This window comes from Argiope bruennichi, chromosome 6, assembly GCF_947563725.1.
Source record: "Argiope bruennichi chromosome 6, qqArgBrue1.1, whole genome shotgun sequence".
NCBI lineage: Eukaryota > Metazoa > Arthropoda > Arachnida > Araneae > Araneidae > Argiope > Argiope bruennichi.
The window spans coordinates 105,590,977-105,612,213 of NC_079156.1; positions in this window are offsets into that span (position 1 = coordinate 105,590,977).

The following is a 21,237-nucleotide window of genomic DNA, read 5'->3' on the forward strand; positions in this document are numbered from 1 at the left end:
GCTTCACATTACGCTCGGGATATCTTGGTTGGTAGGGCGTTAGATTCACTTCCCTTGAACTGTGAGGTCGAACTCCACCAGCCAAAGACTCTCCGTGTACATGGTGGCTGGGGCGCGTATATATATGGAGTAGCTACAAAATCTTCCAAGTCGAGGCAATACCAGAAGGGGTTATGGATCAGAGGTGATCATACTCTGAATCAGGTCTGAATTACTATCTGTGAAGAAAATGTATAAATAAAGTCAGCCCCTTGAAAAGGACTGTGACGCATGAGTAACTAAAACGTACTCTAAGCTCTACATGGTGCTACTGAAATAAGAAACTCGACTTAAAATTCCTGACTTTATCAGCGAGCTTGTTTTTGGCAAGTACCATAGGTACCAACATAAGGTTCTTATTAAAGTTTTGCCCTTCTAAATGAATCGTATTCTTTACAAGAAATATTAAATACTGATTCATGATTCCGCTATTTTATTTTCTGAAAATCATCATATTTATTAAACTAAATATCAACAGAATGCCAATAAAAGTTTAGAAGTGAGATTATATCAGAGTCAAGTAACATTTCATTTACTTTTCACAAATATTTGGACCAACATATTATCCAAGATTAATTACTTAAAATACACTGTATGCTTAGGCTTAACTTTTAATTAGCTCCGTGTTTAAATATCCTAAAAATCCTTTTCCATTAGAAATATATCTTTTTCGGAACAGCGCCGTATATTTTCCTTAGCGATTCTAAAGATCTACGCAAGACTTAAGAAAAGTTCTTCGAAATAAATAGTTTCTAGAGATAAAAAAAAGAGTTTTCACTGAAGAATTCTTTTACTAACACTATAAGACGTGAATTTAATTAAAAGAAGCGGTTCTTGTATCTCAGTTGACAGATTAAATTTGATTGAAAAAGTTAAATTTTAGTAGAAACTACTCCGTATTATTTAAAAAAAAATGTTTTGAAATAATGATAGTTTTGCAACAAGTTTTATTTTGCAATTAATTCTCACGGTGGATTTATTTGCGGTGAATTTTTATTGAAATTCTTCAGTGAGTTGTTAAATGGTTAATGTATATCTAAACTAGTAAAGAAGGTTTATAAAGTTACTTTTTTAAGAAATCCTAATAGATTAGCCTCCTATATGTAGTTACAGCTTTCTAGTTCATTAAGCTTTATTAAACTAAAAGTTATTCATAGTATAAGTAAAAATATATTTAAAGAATTTGAATTAGCATAATTTTTTTAACTGCATCGTGCTGCAGTTTCGTTTTTAATGCATGTTTAAATTGAATCATAATGCTGTGTTATCATTTAATTATAAAAATTAATTATGATAATAATATCTTTAAAAAATAGAATTACAAAAGACTTTTTTTGCAAATTCTTTTACAATGCATTAATTCTGGTATTTCAAAAAAATGGTTACAACTGTCTAATCAAAAGCTGATTGGATTACAGTAGAAATCTGAAAAATAGAAACTCCGTTTAAATGTAATCACAAAAAAAAAAAAAAAAAAAAAAAAAAATCGGATTTAAGCAAAAGATTTTTTTAATTATTATTATTAAGCCGTAAAGTTTATTTTTGATGGTGGTGCCATCTCGATAGAATAACCATTTTTATTAAGTAGTTATAATGTAAAAAATAAATCAATTCTAATCATATCCTAATAGGTAATTTCTAAACTATTAGAGTTGGGTATAGATATCCTTTAGGCAAAATATTATTTAAATGTTATGCAGTTTGATTCGTTAATTATACTTCTGAAAATTACGATATCCTATTTTTTTAAAATCCTAATTTTTACGAAAAAAAAACACAATTTAAACAAAAAAAGTTCAACTCTTTGACTAAACCAAGCGAAATAGTGAAGCTTGAAATTTCATTATTTTAAGCAAATCAACTGCCAGTAGAGCGGCGTGTTGAATATCTTCCCAACTCCAAAACTTTTAATGAAAAAATGTTTTTTTTGTTTAAAATATTAATGTATCAAGCATATTTTACTAAATAAAATAGATTCCATGTAAATATTTAGGTTTATTAATTTTTTCAGATGTACATTTATTGATTCAAATAATGCAAAATGTAGTTCTTTAAGCCTTTTTTTTTCAAGCTGAAATATACACATATCTTTAGCAGGTTAGAAAAATAATAAAATTATATAGTATCTTATTTTTTGATAAGATAATAGACAATAAAGTAAAAGTGGTAAAATTATGTTTTATGAAAGTACAATAAAATTTCAAAATAACTATCGCGCTACGTATCTAATACGTTAAAAGTTCTTCTATACTTATAATAAAGCTCAATGTGTGTGTGTGTGTGTGTGTGTTGGCGCTCTACAGGCCAGACCGTTTGACCTACAGCTACAAAATTTGGTACATGTATACCTTGGAGGTTGGGAATGTGCACCTGGGGTTCCTTTTTTCGAATTTTTAATTAGAATTTTAATAATTAAAAACTAACTTTCCCGCCAAAAAAATCTTCCATTTCCCCCACCGCCAAATGAGTAAGGCTTCAAATTTTTTTCTCCCAACAGTAATGAGGCTAGGGTTAATATTTTTCGGCGGATTATTTCAAACGATTCTGTTTATTTTCTTAATGTTTGATGCATTTAAAATTAAACATTGTTAATGAATCGATCTTTCAGATTCATTCTGAAGTACTTTTGAATTAAAATAAAACAGAATAAAGGAAATTAAAAATGTCTAATCCGCATAGCGTTACCCCAACTGGCGTAGAAAAAAATCACGTATTTGCGTTACGTAACTGGCGTTGAAAATTCACGCATGCGCATTATGTTCTGAATTCCGCATTCTGTTGACAATTATTATCAACAGATGCGGACTGCATTTTAATTATTTTTAGGTTCGTTTTGTAATTAAAATGTATTTATGTTTGTTATATATTTTTTGTATATGCTTATAGTTTTAAGTACATCGTTTTTTAAGTAGTTTTTTTAAAACCTGTTTTCAACCGTTTATTTTAAACGATTCGTTTTATTTTCTTAGTGTTTGATGCATTTAAATTTAAACATTGTTAATGAATCGATCTGCTCATAATGAATCTAAGAAAATTTTGTTGACCAACTTTTGAGATATTACATAAATTAAAAAAGATATTCTTTAGTGCCCATAAAGTTTAAACGCTGAGTGACTCTGTTTTCAGTAATCAGATTATAAAAAAAATGCTTTGTTTCAGTAAAAAATATTATTATATTAATTGAAGATTAATTCTTTCCGCTTTAATTTAAAGTATAAATTCTACGGGTGCTAACAGAAAATGAGAGAGATACATATTACGTTATAACTGAAGGCCTTTATAATATTATGAATGAATTATATGACAATCAAAATTTGAAGTTTTAAAATATTTTGATGAAGAAGCTATTATAGTAGGAATTGCATAAAATATTTAATTATTAAAATTTTAACGAACATTAAGTTTGGCGAACCGGCTGGTCGCCAAAGGCGGCTAGTAAGTAATATTTTTAAAAATTTGTTCATCGCTATGCATATTCTTGTATAAAATCAAATAGGCTCTGTAAACCAAAAACATATTTAATTTATGAAAACTTACAATGATTAGTTTTGGTTTCAAACCAACGAAAATAAATTCCAGTTAAAAACGGATCTTAAGATTATATTAATATTAATTCCAATAATCAGATTATTATTAAAGTCTTTCACATAAATAAGTATTAATGATAATAAGAATTAAGAATAAGAATAAAATTTCAAAATAACTACTGCGCTACAAATCTAATGCGTTAAAAGTTCGTAAGTAATATTTTTAAAGCTATATTCTTCGCTATGCAGATTTTTATGTAAAATCAAATACGCTATGTAAACCAAAAATATATTTAGTTTATGAAAAATTACAATGTTTAGTTTTTGGCTTCAAATCAACTAACATAATTCTATTTATAAAAGGTGTCTTAAGATTATATTAATAAGAATTCTTATAATTGAATTACTGTTAAAAACATTCAAATAAATATGATTTCAAAACTTATTAATCTCTTTAAAAAAATTTTTAATAAATAAAGTCAAAAAGTTTCTTTAAATTTCCATATTAAGATATGAATTTAGTCCAAAAGTAATAAGCATTTGTTCTAAGAAAAATTTAACTTTGTTGTTAATCCCCCAGGTTTTTAGGACTGAACTTAATATTTGTTAGAACCGAAGCTTCTTCTTTCTTGAAACTTTTCATGCATGGAAAAATTTCACTAAGGATTAACGATCAACTCCAAGTATTATTATTTTACCAAGAAAAATACATCCATGTTTCTGCAAGCTAATGGTGTATTGATTTCACTAAATATCGCCATAACGGTGAAGAAAGAGAGATTTCTTTGTATCTAAGTTGTTGTATTTTCAATTTATTTTTCAATTTGCATCTACTTATATCAGGTTTTTCTTTATTGAAATTCGTTGTTTAGACTGCGGAAGAAAAGACCAAACGATAGCAAAGTGAAACTTTTCCATCATTCGAAGTAGAAAATGGCAAACGAAAATAGAAGCTAAAGGAAAAAAAATCGTTTGACTCTTCGTTTCAATTCCTTTGTGATTTCGGGAGGATAAAGTTACTTTGATTTTTTTTATTATTTATTTTGTTCCTGTTACTGGCAACCCATATTTTACAATAAGTGTGAAGAACTTGCTTTTTTTTCGAATTTCAGAGGAAAAAGTAATTAAAGAAAGTTGTTTCATTTTACTCATACGTGTTTGGATTCTGATTCTTTTTGTTGCGGAGATTTTTGCCAGAGGAGTTCTTCGTTTCTTTTGTTCATTTTATGAAAATAACAGCGCGATTACATTTATAAAAATTTTAATCTTTGGCATAAAGATTGAGATTCTAAGGATTGTATGCTTTTATTGCTGCAATCTGAGACTTTAAAAGTCTCGCAGTGACAAATATTAGTCCATTTTAATATTTTTTTTTTTTTAGAAATGGCGATTAAGAAACATTTTTAATCCGAAAGCTCATTCGAAGCTTTTATCCTCTGTTTTCTTTTCAAGTTATTTGTGTTTGATGCTACAAAAACTAGGATAAGTGTATATTTCAGAGCTATTCCTTTCTGGAAACGGTTACATTGAAAAGCTATCAAAAAATAAATTGAAGGCTGTGTTTTCGAAGCTATTTGTAATATATAATCTTTTTTAAAAGAATACTTTTTACAAAAGTAACTAAATATTTTAAATAATAATTCTGACTAAATTAAACTAAAACTATAGGGAAATTTGTTGAGAATTTGTCATTTTCTGTGAGTATATCCCTAATTTTATCTTCTGTAAATCCATTTGATTAACCAACCGACAAAATGCTATGTTTTCTCATTTTAAACTACAGACTGTTCTTTATATATTATTTGGCAAAGTTTTTTTTAAAATTAGCTTTATATTTAATATCAATAATATAAAGCTGATTATATTAATATTTAATTATATTAATATTATTTTTGAATCAGCTTTATATTTGATTTTGCTTTATTATTAATTTTCTTGTTTTCTTTTCAGGTTGCCAAATGATTCATTGGACTATCTTGTTCTATAACTGGTGAAATCTTTAATTTTGCTGAGTAAGTTCATATTGTAATAATTAATTGCATGGCATTAATGAACAATAGTTAAGTGAGATTAGTCTGTGGTCTGAATCTACAGATTTTATTAAATCTATCTTCCTATCTTTAGCTCTAATCTCCTGAAACGTTTTCGTATTGTCTCTAATGAAGATGTTATACCCTCTCTTCCATAAAACTGCGAGTCCTTGTCAGAAACATGTGTCACGAAATTCTAATGTTGTTTTCACACATGAGATCTGTATATTCCTTAGTATAGAAAATCAGTACTTTTTAAAATTGTATGTTATTAGTGAGCAATAGTTTTTGAGATTAATCTTTAGGATGAATCTAGAGTTTTTATGAAATCTATCTTGAGATATTTGGCTATTCTTCGCGGCTATTAATCTTTGATATGCGGTTACAAATATCAGAAAATATAACATATATTTTTGACGCTTTCTTTTTACAACGATTTAATCTATCTTCAGATCTTGAATCCTATCTTAACACTATTGAAATCTATCCACCAATTTGATCTTTGGTCTTCAAATCTATTTTGTGTTCTTTAGTTATCTTTCTGGCGATTAATCTTTGATGTGTGGTTAATATAAAAACCAGAAAATATTATTTTTGGTGCTTTCTTTTCCCAATAATTGAAAACAAATTTGATATAGAATTAAAATTTCGATTTTAAGGTAACACAACAACTGTCAGTTTTTAAGATAAAAATTGTGTAGATATGTTAAATTAGATATGTTAAATTTGAACCATCTAATAGAATTTAATTGTGATATTTTTAAAAATAGAATAAATTCCAATCACTTTTATTTAATTTTTAAAGCGATATTTAAATAAGATCAATAAAATTATTTTTTGTGTTATTGAAGAAGAGCTATTTGTGAAGCAATTATAAATATTACTTATTGTTTCAAACTTAAAATAAAGTGAGTTTCAAAAACAAAAATTGTAAAAGTAATCAATTTTCTCCATGAATTACCATTTAAATTACTCGTGGGTGTATTTGAGAATATTAACCAGGTTCATATCTAGACATGCATAATAAATCAGTCCTGGAGAAAAGTAAAATCGTTTGGTGTATGGAATCTGTATACATTTTTTTTCTTCCCTTTTTTTCCAGTTCATATTACTGTATAATTTAAATTTATTCCTGAATTTCCACTAAATTAGACGGAACTTCTTTAATATTCGAAAATAATTTTCAAGTGGACTAATAAAAGAGTATTTTAAATCATGTAAATTATTTGATAACATGAAAAACTTTAATATAGTCATATGTTTACAATAAAATAAGTAACTCGATATTTCTTTAAAATTAATTACCTATTCTTTATTTAATATACATTTAGAACTAATTTTTTTATTGAATTTTCAACAGTTCCTTCGAGTTAATGGGTTTTCTTTTAAAATAAAAAAAAAGATATATATTTTTAAAATTATTAGAAGAAATCTATTTCTTTTATATGCGCTTCGTATTCGGAAAGAAAAAGAGCATACTTTTATGTTTTCTTTACATAAACAAAAGTTCTGAATATCTATATGAATTTTTTTTAAATTTTTGAATATCAAAATTCATATAAGTGTGATTAGAGAAAGTAAAAGCATAGTTTTATTTTCGTTATTGCTTACAAGCATTTAAAGAAATCGTATTTCCATCAAATTTAATTTATAACTTCAGAAAACAATTACTATAAAAATAAAAATAAAAAAATTGAAATAAATTAATTTTTCTTAATACGTAATATTTAAGCTTTTTAGAACTTAAACAGACCAATACTCGTCATTTAAACAATTTCACTTAGACTTGAAATCTACATATCGATGCAATTTTAAAACTTTAAACAGCAATTCTTGTATATATGTATATTTATTTCGTATATCTTGGAAATGGCCCCAACGTTTTGGATCAAATTTTATGTTTAAATAAGGTTTTGATTTTTAAGTTTATCTATATAAATGTCTTACCTGAAAAAACGAGATTTTTTTTTATTACTAAATATTGACAAATGGTATACATGACCTGCACGAGCATATCAGAGGCTAGTAGTTGTTTGGGCTTAGGGCTACTATGCAATTTCCTCATATTCGATCCGTTGTTTGCAATTCAGTTAGATTTCGTTTATAACTTTAAAACAAGGCAAAGTGAAAAAAAAAATGTCGAGAGAAAATTGGTTTCTCAAGTATTTCACGTTTATAAGTGAGCAGAAATAATGATTTTTTTTTAACAAAATTATATTTTTTTTCCGAATTTTTTTCATATCCTTCTTCATATATATATATATATATATATATATATATATATATATATATATATATTTATATTTATTTATATATATATATATATATATATATATATATTTATATTTATTTATATATATATATATATATATATATATATATATATATATATATATATATATATATATATATATATATATATATATATATATATATATATATATATATATATATATATATATATATATATTTATATTTATATATATATATATATATATATATATATATATATATATATATATATATATATATACTTTATGTTGTTGGGTTATATTTCATAATATTGGAAAATGAATATCGAATAAAAAATAAACTGTTCATTCAGTTATTCGGTATTTCTTTAAATACATTTAACTAGGTATAATCTAATTTTAATCATCCCTTGCTATATATTGGTGACTTTCATTTGAAAATATTATAAAACGAATATCGAACAAAAAAATGAAGAACAAAATATAGTCTGGTCGAAATGATGAATTTTTTTGTTTATATTTGTTCACTTACAATTGAATGGATCTTTTGATGTCGCGTTTGAGTGATATGATTTAGATGCTGTAGCAATTTTTTATTGTCGATTTAAGTTCGAATGGAACTTGCAATTCGTAGTTAGGATTATTTACAACTTATTGAATAATCACTCTTTTTAATTTCAGTTTTGATCCTATGTATTACTCATGTGTCATTTCCATACTCCAATAATATATTCTAATTAAAGACAAATTTTTGGAAAAATTAATTCATTTGAGCTTTAAAAATCATAAATTATCTATTAATGAGTCAAAACACCATAAAAATCAGCATAGAATCAAATATCCAAAATGAAATTTTTATTTAATCGAATTAAAAATGATAAAATTTGAAATATTTATTTAAATACATGGCAACGATTGGAATCGGGAACAAAATTTTAAAAAGTCATTTTTATTTGGTAATTCGGAAAACCTGACTCAATTTATACACATTAGAATTTTTTGGCTAAAATTTAATTATTTTATTTATTTTTTCCAATTGAATCTAATAAAAAGCAGTTTGTAACTTTTAATTATTGATAAAAGTTTTGATCAAATTGAAATATTTTAATTAAATTATTATTAAGTTATTATAACACTAGGTTTAACAAGAGGTCATTTTGGCTCCTCTCAGAAAACTTTTCATTGATTTTCTTCAAGAGAATTATTGCCGTATTTTATGAGCATTTTAATTAATTTTTACTTACATTTATTAAACATATAATCGCAAATCTTACCCTTTTCTTTTTTTCAGTTTCGGAGAAATGTATATAGTATATTTACTTTTGCTGGTATCATTTTGACCATTCGAATAAATAGTGTTGAGAACTTAATATATTTATATTTAAATATGCAACGGCTTGATAGGGACGCACATAAATATAGTCATATGTATGGAAATTAGTATGTGTTAGTAAAATGTGTGTATATAAGAAGCAAGAAGGTGAAGTCGAAAGCCAGACCGAAACTATTATAATTTGTTAGTAAGAAGATGTGTGTGTCAATGTATTGGTAGAAGATGATGATAGAAGAATAGATGGTCTTAAAGACCTATGATAGGAAATAAACACTTTTTTTAGGAAATAAACACTTTTTTTAGGAAATAAACACTTTTTTTAGGAAATAAACACTTTTTTTAGGAAATAAACACTTTTTTTAGGAAATAAATACTTTTTTTAGGAAATAAATACTTTTTTTAGGAAATAAACACTTTTTTTAGGAAATAAACACTTTTTTTAGGAAATAAATACTTTTTTTAGGAAATAAACACTTTTTTAGGAAATAAATACTTTTTTTAGTAAATAAACACAGAGAAACTGAGTTTTCATCACACCACACCTCAACAAATATATTGAAAATATAAAAGTATTTTTTTTTCTATTTTAACTTCATAACAAAAAGATCAATTTATATATTTTTTAATTAAATACTGAAAGGCGTCATTTTGTTAAAATACATGATACTTTATTTAATTCCTGTACAAATAGTCAAAATTCATGACGTATGAATACTGCTTTTGTTTCAAATATATATTTTTGAACAAAGTATAGGAAAACTTTTCATAAAATCCTTTTTGGAAATAACTCATCTTATTTTCATAACTCTAAATTACAAGTAATACTTTTCTAATTGCTTTCCGATTGCTTCACACAATTTATCATTTTGAAAACACCTAAATCATCAACTCTAGATAACTACTTCAGAAACTACACAGATCAAAAACTCATAACACACCAAACTTCTTATTACTTCTGTACCAAACATTAAGAAAACAACCCCGTGCTCCATTCGAAACGATTTAGCGACATTTCATAGCAAGGATCCATCTTTCTTGGGTCGATGGTGCTTCCAAAAGATGCGAACTTGGATAACGACATAAAGAATGGCTCTTGACAGGCAACATTATCCCTGGAGCCGTTAAGGTGCCCCAGATGATGGATCATATAAGGATCATGATGCACTGTTTTCCTTGCCACTCTGCACTTTTCGCCTTGCGGAAAATAGCAAGGATCATGATATTTTGTAATGTACCCTCTTGGATGGGTGTCGTGCTTTAGTGTTGAATGTGCTTTAATATATTCAAAGGAGATGTCTCTTCTTCCTTGCTGATGAATGACTGATGGTTTTGATGTTGGAAAGTTGTTTGTGCTTTAAAAAACGGTTTTGGTATTCAGAGAGGCATTATCTATCCGTTCTTGAAGTTCGTTTGTGAATAATTTATGTGTTTGTCTGAAGAAGGCTTATTGGGACTACTTTTCTCAGAGATTGTTTTATGTTTAGATTGTTTTTATGGTATAACAGCATTTGGTACCTGTTTTACTGGAAATTATTGCTTGGTTGCTTCATCTTATTTGCCATGTGGGAAATGTGTGACAGGTAAATAGAAAATAATTTGACTTTCATATTAATAGCTGATTTCAAGTATTTTTCGAAAATGTGAGTAAAATAAATGGAAGACTTTATGGTATGACAGCATTTGGTGCGTGTTTTATTGGAAGTTATTGTTTCGTTGCTTCAACATTCTTGCCATAAAGAAAATGTGTGACAAGTAAAAATTCAATTATATGACATTCATATTAATTGCTGATATCAAATCTTTTTTGAAAATGTGAGTAAAATAAATGGAAGACTTTATGGTATGACAGCATTTGGTGCGTGTTTTATTGGAAGTTATTGTTTCGTTGCTTCAACATTCTTGCCATAAAGAAAATGTGTGACAAGTAAAAATTCAATTATATGACATTCATATTAATTGCTGATATCAAATCTTTTTTGAAAATGTGAGTAAAATAAATGGAAGACTTTATGGTATGACAGCATTTGGTGCGTGTTTTATTGGAAGTTATTGTTTCGTTGCTTCAACATTCTTGCCATAAAGAAAATGTGTGACAAGTAAAAATTCAATTATATGACATTCATATTAATTGCTGATATCAAATCTTTTTCGAAAATGTGAGTAAAATAAATGGAAGACTTTATGGTATGACAGCATTTGGTGCGTGTTTTATTGGAAGTTATTGTTTCGTTGCTTCAACATTCTTGCCATAAAGAAAATGTGTGACAAGTAAAAATTCAATTATATGACATTCATATTAATTGCTGATATCAAATCTTTTTTGAAAATGTGAGTAAAATAAATGGAAGACTTTATGGTATGACAGCATTTGGTGCGTGTTTTATTGGAAGTTATTGTTTCGTTGCTTCAACATTCTTGCCATAAAGAAAATGTGTGACAAGTAAAAATTCAATTATATGACATTCATATTAATTGCTGATATCAAATCTTTTTCGAAAATGTGAGTAAAATAAATGGAAGACTTTATGGTATGACAGCATTTGGTGCGTGTTTTATTGGAAGTTATTGTTTCGTTGCTTCAACATTCTTGCCATAAAGAAAATGTGTGACAAGTAAAAATTCAATTATATGACATTCATATTAATTGCTGATATCAAATCTTTTTTGAAAATGTGAGTAAAATAAATGGAAGACTTTATGGTATGACAGCATTTGGTGCGTGTTTTATTGGAAGTTATTGTTTCGTTGCTTCAACATTCTTGCCATAAAGAAAATGTGTGACAAGTAAAAATTCAATTATATGACATTCATATTAATTGCTGATATCAAATCTTTTTTGAAAATGTGAGTAAAATAAATGGAAGACTTTATGGTATGACAGCATTTGGTGCGTGTTTTATTGGAAGTTATTGTTTCGTTGCTTCAACATTCTTGCCATAAAGAAAATGTGTGACAAGTAAAAATTCAATTATATGACATTCATATTAATTGCTGATATCAAATCTTTTTCGAAAATGTGAGTAAAATAAATGGAAGACTTTATGGTATGACAGCATTTGGTGCGTGTTTTATTGGAAGTTATTGTTTCGTTGCTTCAACATTCTTGCCATAAAGAAAATGTGTGACAAGTAAAAATTCAATTATATGACATTCATATTAATTGCTGATATCAAATCTTTTTTGAAAATGTGAGTAAAATAAATGGAGGACTTTATGGTATGACAACATTCGGTGTGTCTTACTGGAAATTATTACTTTGTTACTTAATCTTGCTTGCCATGAGGGAAATATGTAATAAGTACAACTTCAATAATATGGCATTCATATTAATTGCTCCTTTCAAATCATTTTCAAAAATGTGAGTAAAATAAGTGGGAGATTTGTCTTCACTTGAAGGTTTCTCTGATATAGCAAATTTTTAAATAAATGATGCTAGTTGTTTAAGTTTTGTAATTTAGTCACTGCATGAAGAATGATTATTGTTTTTATATATCTCCAATTCTTAATTTCCATTACTACCATTATAAACATTAATGCTCATGATATTCCGCAATGGAACCATATGGAATGGATGTCATATTTTAATTTGATTCGATGAGTGGAATAATCTTCATCGTAGTTTCATAACATAAATTAATTAATACAAATTTGGAATCCGTTCCACTATTGCAGCTTCATGATTTGAATTAATTATTATTATTTACTACCATATCACAATTACAATTGTCTTTATTAATTCGATTATTCTAAGGATTTAAATAATAAATATGCATAAGTATAGGGAGCTAGTACATTTCGTTTTATAGAGGAACCTCATTTGAAGTTATAATGTATTTACAGCATGTTCAGGTTATTATTATATCCAATTATGTTATTCTTTTAAGTTATGTATTAATTGGACTGCAGTAAGTATCTTGGCTGATAGAATTTACTTAACTTATCTCAGAAATACTTAATACTGGCCTTTAAGATCTATTAGGGAATAAATAATTATATTTTTATAAGAATGAAACACCTCCTCCGTACTATCATGAAGAATAGGCTTATCGTCTTGAGATTTACAACAAACCGCTGTCACTGTCGTTGAGTTTGCATCACTCTCATTGGTTCTTTCACTCACAATGCATCCCTCTCATTGGTTTTTCTCCCATAATGCATCAATCTCATTGATTATTATCAGACATAGGGAATAAAACATAATAGTTGTGACATAAGACCAGATGCAGTTAATGAAATGGTTGTAGCAATTGAAATAGAAATCATGCAAGATCTTATAAAATATATTTAGTAAAATTTAACATTCTAATGGTTTATTTTTACAGCAATACCTTGAGAAAGATGTTATGATATTGATTTTTGTAATAGATATTCAAAATATGCCTACATATTTTTGAGAATATCCAACACAATTAATGGAGATGATTAAGTAGTCTTCGAGTATTTTAAAATTTTAATCTATTTCTTGAAATTTTATAATTTTTCCTTGATTCCATCAACGATTGATCGTATTTGTTGAACTAACTCTAGCAGAATCTAGTTTAGAAACTCGATATTTCATCAGTTTTGTTATTTATGCTCGTACATCTCTGTAACTGTAACTCAAAATACTTCTTCTTCAATTTGAGTGAATTGTTTAAATATACGAAATAATGTGTAATATATATTCTAAATATCAGAGTAACGATATATTAATGTCCAGTCTTGGCTTTGAGATCTGATGAATCTTGGGTCAAATTCGACGAAAGAATTGCACTGTGAGCAAGCAACCTTCATGCATATAAACTCTGTAATAGTCAAACACCATTCAAAGGACGAGACATTGAAGCCAAACTCCGGCCACTATGAAAATGTTTATATCCAAAATGCATACTCCTTAAATAGTTTTATATTATGAAGCTAATTTAATATATCATTTGATATCTAAGTGTTCGAAATTCAACCTAAACTCAACTTTAATAGCTCTTTAACAAAATAATTTAATAAACTCCAACACTTTAAGAAAACTAATAAAAGAAAAAAAAAACTAATGAAAAACAAAATTCAATAATAAAGATTTCGCTACATTTTTTTTCTTTTTTCTTTTTTTTTAATCATAAATTCGTTTCTTATTAGACAAATGCCGTCAAATGTGATTTCAAAAATCGTAAACTAAAACATCGGCTAGACTAAACTAAGCTAAACGGCAACAATCAATAAACTAGAACTGTTTTGATAAGATGTTTGGTACATAAACAGCCTTGAGCAAGTAATTTCTCAGATTCAAAGTCCTTCGAGATCTCATTTCTACACAAATATTTACGAGAAATTTCCCTTCCTTTCAATTAATTAAACCAATAGAAATCCAGACCTTGAGAAATTTCCAATCTGGACAGAAGCCCCTAATTGCAATCCATTGTTCGAGACGTTGCTGTCTGAGGAAAACATGTTGAGTTTCTAATTTTATCCTGTGTCTCCAAACAACGTATTCTCTTACTGTACAAACAAACATATAACGGCGAATTTCCTTCAGGTGCTGTTGTTTTGAAGGAATTCATTATTGCATGAATTTGCATAGTCTAGTCCAGAAAGGAATTCAGGTTCTGTATTTTTCTTTTTCCCCATTTTAGGTAGATTCTTACATGAAGAATACCTATTACGATGGTTCTAATGACGAGATTTCGGGAATATTTCGCTAGTTATTCAACGATCATTTTTATATTTATATATATAAACATATTTTAATGGATTTGGCCGAATAGAAAAAAAAAACTTTTGAAATTTTAAAATTTCGATAATTTTACTACGGGAGGCGTTTTATGTACAAAAATGGATGATAAAACTGACGTCCTATTATATCACGAAACGAGTGAAAAGGTTATCAAAATTATTCCCTTTAATCATTTTACTATAAAATTTTGGTTTTTTTTTTTATTTCATCGATAGCTTATATAAAATGCAACTTTCTCAGAAAATTACAAGACTGAATCATATTTGGTTTTTGAAAGATAATTCTTTGACAGGATCCTATTAAGGCTTTCAATTAAGTTATATATTATAGTTGGTTATAAACGAGTTAAATTATCATGAAAAATTAATTACTGATGTAGTATCAAGGACGTAATACCATAATTATTTAGAATTATATCATTGTATTTCTGCACTATTATATTACATTCATGCATTAATATTGCACTAAAACATATATTACCAGAATGTACACATTGCTATTTATATAAAAAAAAAACTTGTAGCTATTATTATATTTTAAGGCTTACGAAGGGCATACAAAAATGTCACTTCTGTTATTTCTTATGGCACTTGCCATGGGCAAATCCGCTGTTACGAAGACAGAGATTTAAGCTGGTGGGGGAGCGTCTCTTGTTTTTATAGTAGCGCAACTAGGGCCGAGAGTACAACTTTGCTACTCACACATCACTCATTCGTTTGCACAACCCCTTTTTACAGGAGGGCACATTCACACAACTCACAGATAGAACAATAACCATGCCCAAACCGGGACTCGAAACCAGGACGCCCAGATCATGGAGAATACACGCTACCTCTAGGCCAGGACGCCGGCGAAGTCACTTTTATTCACAGGAGTTTCCATTATTTTGATAACCACCGGTATTTGTTCTGTATTTCCAACCATAATAGCACGCTGAATATCACTTGTTTAAATCTTTACGTAATTGAAGATATCGCATTTACAGAAATTTGGAAGCACAAACCATCAAAAGGTCAACCACTTGATGAATTTTTGTTCAACATGTTACACAAATACACTTTTAAATACTAAATTTGTGTACCGAATTTTATACATTCAGCTTTCTGCATTTTTCAGCTGTCTTGTTTACTTGTGTTCGGACAGCCTGATAGATAGATTTATTATGAGTAATCTTCGTTCAGAATTAAAATGAAATCTACAAATTTGAAGTTAAGATCGTATGCCAAATTTCTTTGGCCTGACACAAAGCCTTTCTTTTTTTTCAGTCATCATGATCAAAGGCAGAGTGAAAAATATAATTTTAAAAATATGTTTCTTTGGATACTAGGAAATCAAAAACGTGAAAATTCGTCAAAATTTCGAGTTCAAATTCTTTTTCTCTATATAGTTCGCATACGAAAAAATTAAAAGAAAGACTAAGGAAATGGAAAGTCGTTTTAGAAAAAAAAAGTTGATCTTCCCATCAGTTCAATGGATCGTATAATTTTCGTAAAGCAGACCTACTTTAAAGTCACATTTCCGTCGTTCGATACTTTCTATAAGCTCGAAAAAAATGGTTTTCTACTTTCTCCAAAACCTATCAGCTCAGAGAAAATTGTAACTTTAAAGACATAAAAAGCAGAAGTATTTCTTGGATTGAAAAAAGCAATTTCAAATTTCCTGGAAGTAGATTTATTCTGATGGAAATGTTGTTATCGTTAACAAGTCAGATGATCGTGAAATGAGTCTTATAAATATTTCATTCCTAATAAAATTTTCTCTTTTCGTATTTCCTTGAGTACCGTTTATCATAAAATGTAATATGTTGGAACTTATACTTTGTAATAGCATTAAATAGAAACAGCTTTGTTGTATATCAAGTTAGCTATACTTTACCGGAAATTTGGGCTGTATATTGAATTTGGAATAAATAAAGATTTCTTTAAGCGTATGTTTTTATTTGAAAAATGATAAGAAGTCTCAGTAAATAGGCCAAACGATATATCTTTCGTTCGTATCACCAGCTAATTTTTTTCCCCTACGTTTTCCAATAATTTGTGAAAATATAATATACAAATTCTCCCTTAGCACGAGTATTTTGCCCACAATAATAATAGAATTCATTAAATATTCATCTCCTCGTATTAATAGCATTCATTAAGCATTCATCTCACCATATTAATAATCACCATATAATATACCAATTCTCCCTTAGCACAAGTATTCTGCCCACAATAATAATAGAATTCATTAAATATTCATCTCCTCGTATTAATAGCATTCATTAAGCATTCATCTCACCATATTAATAATCACCATATAATATACCAATTCTCCCTTAGCACAAGTATTTTGCCCACAATAATAATAGAATTCATTAAATATTCATCTCCTCGTATTAATAGCATTCATTAAGCATTCATCTCACCATATTAATAATCACCATATAATATACCAATTCTCCCTTAGCACAAGTATTTTGCCCACAATAATAATAGAATTCATTAAATATTCATCTCCTCGTATTAATAACATTCATTAAGCATTCATCTCACCATATTAATAGCATTCGTTTTCATCCCACCATATTAATAGCATTAATTAAGCATTCATCCCGCCATATTAATAGCATTCATCCCACCAATTTAATATCATTGATTAATATTCATCCCACCATATTAATAGCATTTCATAATTCAGCCAACTTTGATGAATTTCATTTTATCATAACAAATGAAAATATTCCTTTAAATTGTACTTGTATACTGAACAGAACATTTTGATTAGTTAGCTCTGCATGTAACGAGAGAAAAATTAATTGACAAAGGAAACTGGAATAATTGTTATAGTTGTTAAGGAAGTTTTTGTTTCATTTAGTCGTTCCAAATAATTTTAAAAAGCTGTATCTTATGACAAAAAATGAAATTAATATTTTAAATAATATAACCTGCAAAGTGTTATTTTAGGATACTGTTTGGTTTTGGGGGAGGAGATTTCGCAAAATTTAGGGGGAGTAGGTGGAAGATGATGATTATTGACATATCTAGAAGCCATGGATTTTCATATGAAAGAAAAATAGCATATCGATTTATGAGGGTTTAAAGTTTTTCTGTAGAGAAAGCACAGTGAAGAAATGTTTCACAAAAATGATGAGAGGTGAAGAATTGACGAATTTTGACGACATATATAAGGGGCAGGAGCTTTCATAAGTGACTGATTCCTGGTGACTGATATTCTTGGTTTTATCAGTTATTTTAAATACATAATATTGAACCAGGTATTTATTTAGGTTGTGGTTTATTTAAAGTGAGAACAACAATAGCTTTTCAAACTTACCCTCTACATTGGAAATAAAATTATACTGATTTAATTTTTATATAATTAGATTGATTTGAGTAGATTGATATAAAACAATCAAAGATATGTGGCGCATATTATCTGACATTGACTTATGAAATTTTCTATACCGGAAAACTATCGTGAATCTTAATAATCAAAATACGTCAAACGCAACAAATCGAGCTCCTGGTTCGGTTATTAAGCCAAAATAGAACTAAATATAAATGAAAATAAAAATAATTAAATGATATTTTCTCTATTATCTATGCCCCTTCTGATAGTCTTTGAGGGGGTATAGTGGGTACTGATTTCAATTTTGTATATGATGAAGCTCGTTCACATATAATTCATCTGATCGTCAAGTGCGAATGTTCTTTGAGAGCATTGGCCAGCAAGATTTTCTGAATTGAACCCTACAGAGCCTACTTGAGATGACCTTGACAGAGTTGCTGCAACAAGTCTTCTCATTTAAGGAAATGAATTTGGTGCTAGTGGAGTGTTACTGAAAAATGTTGGAAATAGTATCTCGAAAATAGCGTTGCTTCATAAGCGAGAGCTTCTGTCATTATCCAATATCTGCTTAAATTCACATTGCCAAATTTACTATCCAATAATCCGCTACCTTATTTCCAGCTTGAATTTGCAATATGAATGCTCTATAAATGCGTACGTTTATACATAGTTTTCCTATAGATACTATAAATATCAATTTAATGAACTAGGTGAAAATGTTAGCATGTGACTTTATCATCGAAAATGTATATCTTTGTTGAATAGGGAATGAAATTTGCAAAATATCAGTAGGTTCGTTTATTTGTAAGCACAACAATTAAAAACAAAATAAGCTCTCCGAATTATTTAGCAAGTTCGGCTCAGAAAAATTAAAAGAATATTCGAAATTCTGATCTGAAATATAATGCCACAATTTTTTTTTGTTTTTATTTCTATTTTAATTTTAAAGATTCTTCATGATTATATTACAACAATAACGAGTTCACAAAGTATGTATTGTTTGCCAACGGCTTTTGAAACACTCTGCACTTTTATTGATGCGTTAGGAAGGGTTTAATTCGTCAAAATAGGAATGAGAGGAAAGATGAAAGGGTGAGATGTTTATATTTAAGAATAAAGTAACCTCGGATTACTCGCAGACAAAATTAAGATAAAATAATAAGATCAGAAACAACACGATACTCATTTAAACGTGAAAAAAATTGAACGAAAAAGTATCTAATGAGGGAGGAATCAAGGTCAAAGAATGAGGAAGAATTCCAAAAATACGTTCATACTTCCGCGTTTCACCCCTTTGTGAGATAGAATAATTGAAAAGTGGTCGTCTCAGGCTAGTGAAGAGAATAGTAATTAGTATGGTCGCAATGGTGTCCAGTAACTAAAACAATAAAAAGAGTTGTTCTAAAATAAATAAAAAAATATTGAATAAAAAAAATTGAGAAAAATATTATCAAAAAATATTTTAAATAAAATTAGTAACTAAGAGACAAATCCTTTTTAATTCAAAAATGGTGAAATAAAATATTCTGAGTAAGAATATGCTCTAATGGTTATTAAGAAGAAAAAGCTGAAATATGAATTATTTTTTTATTAAACGTAGTTATAAATTTTAAACAATCTTTCTAATTGAGATTTTACTGAGCCAAAAATCAACAACATGCCAGATGCATAGTTCTAGATCGAAATATCTGTCGAATATTTTGCATGAAATTATATCAATTATGACGTAGTTAACATTTAATAAAACATTCTATAAACATTTTCCCTTTAAATTATAAATCTGTCTCATATCTGAATCACAAATAGTAAACAGGAAATGGTCTAAATATCACGCTTGATTTTATTTTTCTAATGGTAGACATCATATTATATTATTAACATATATTCAAAATTCTAGAGGAGAAAAGTCTGGATTATTTTTCATATTATATATATTTTTAAATTCCACTATGACCATTATTGAAATATCATAAAAAAGCAAAGATATTTTTGTTCGATAATTTTTTTTTCCTTTAAACCTTCCCAAAACTTTTTTTAAACAAAAAGTCCTTTTTTGACATCTTCGTTTTAATTTAAATGCGTGCTTTTAGAATTTTTGAATAAAAAAATCTAGTATTCGAACATTGCTTTCTTAAAAATCATTTTGCCTCATCTGTCATTTCAAATGCATTCCAAAAAAAGAAATGGTGAACCTAAAAAACACTTTGCTGCCAGCCATCTATGTTTACTTCGTCAAAAAAATAAACCTGACAAAATAAAATAAATAAAAAAATTATGAAAAGACTCGAAAATTTTAGTGGAGCAAAATCCGAAACTTCAAAATCTCCTCATGGTTTTATCCTGCGCCACATCCAGTAGTCCTCACCTATCAAATTGACAAACGACACGCAAGAGCAACGCCATTTATCAAAAAAAGTTGCGTCAACTGTCAAAATCTAAGGCGGGTTTCCAATTTTTTTCAAAAAAAGGATGAAAGGGAAGCGAAATATATTTAGAAAACTTCCAGTTCTTTTTGGATCTCACGAGGACTAAAAAAAAGTGAAATGCACATAAAAAGAACTTGAACGTCTCATAGAAAAACTGTTATCTGGGCCATTTTTTTCTTTTACTAGGACGACGTAAATCATTTGTACCATTTATTGTGTTCAAATGATTTTCCGCCATTTTTTAAATCTTTTATTTACTTTTTTATGAATGCAATGGAGAAACAAGATGCCGAATAAAGATTGACTGTTATTACTTCAGAAGATGAAAAAAAAATCTATTTGATTTTGAGTACATTTATAAATGATATTATCTTGTAACTGGAAAATAATGCAAGACCAATTAAAGCTTGCGAAACAAAGTATTTGGACTATAGTTATTCTTCTCCATGTCAATTGTTGACAAATTTTAGTACTGTAATCAACTAATTCAATTGTTGTCAAGCTTTGGTAAAGTAATCAATCAAATCAATTATTGACAAGTTTTAATGCAGTAATCAACCAAGTCAATTGTTGACAAGTTTTAGTACAGTAAT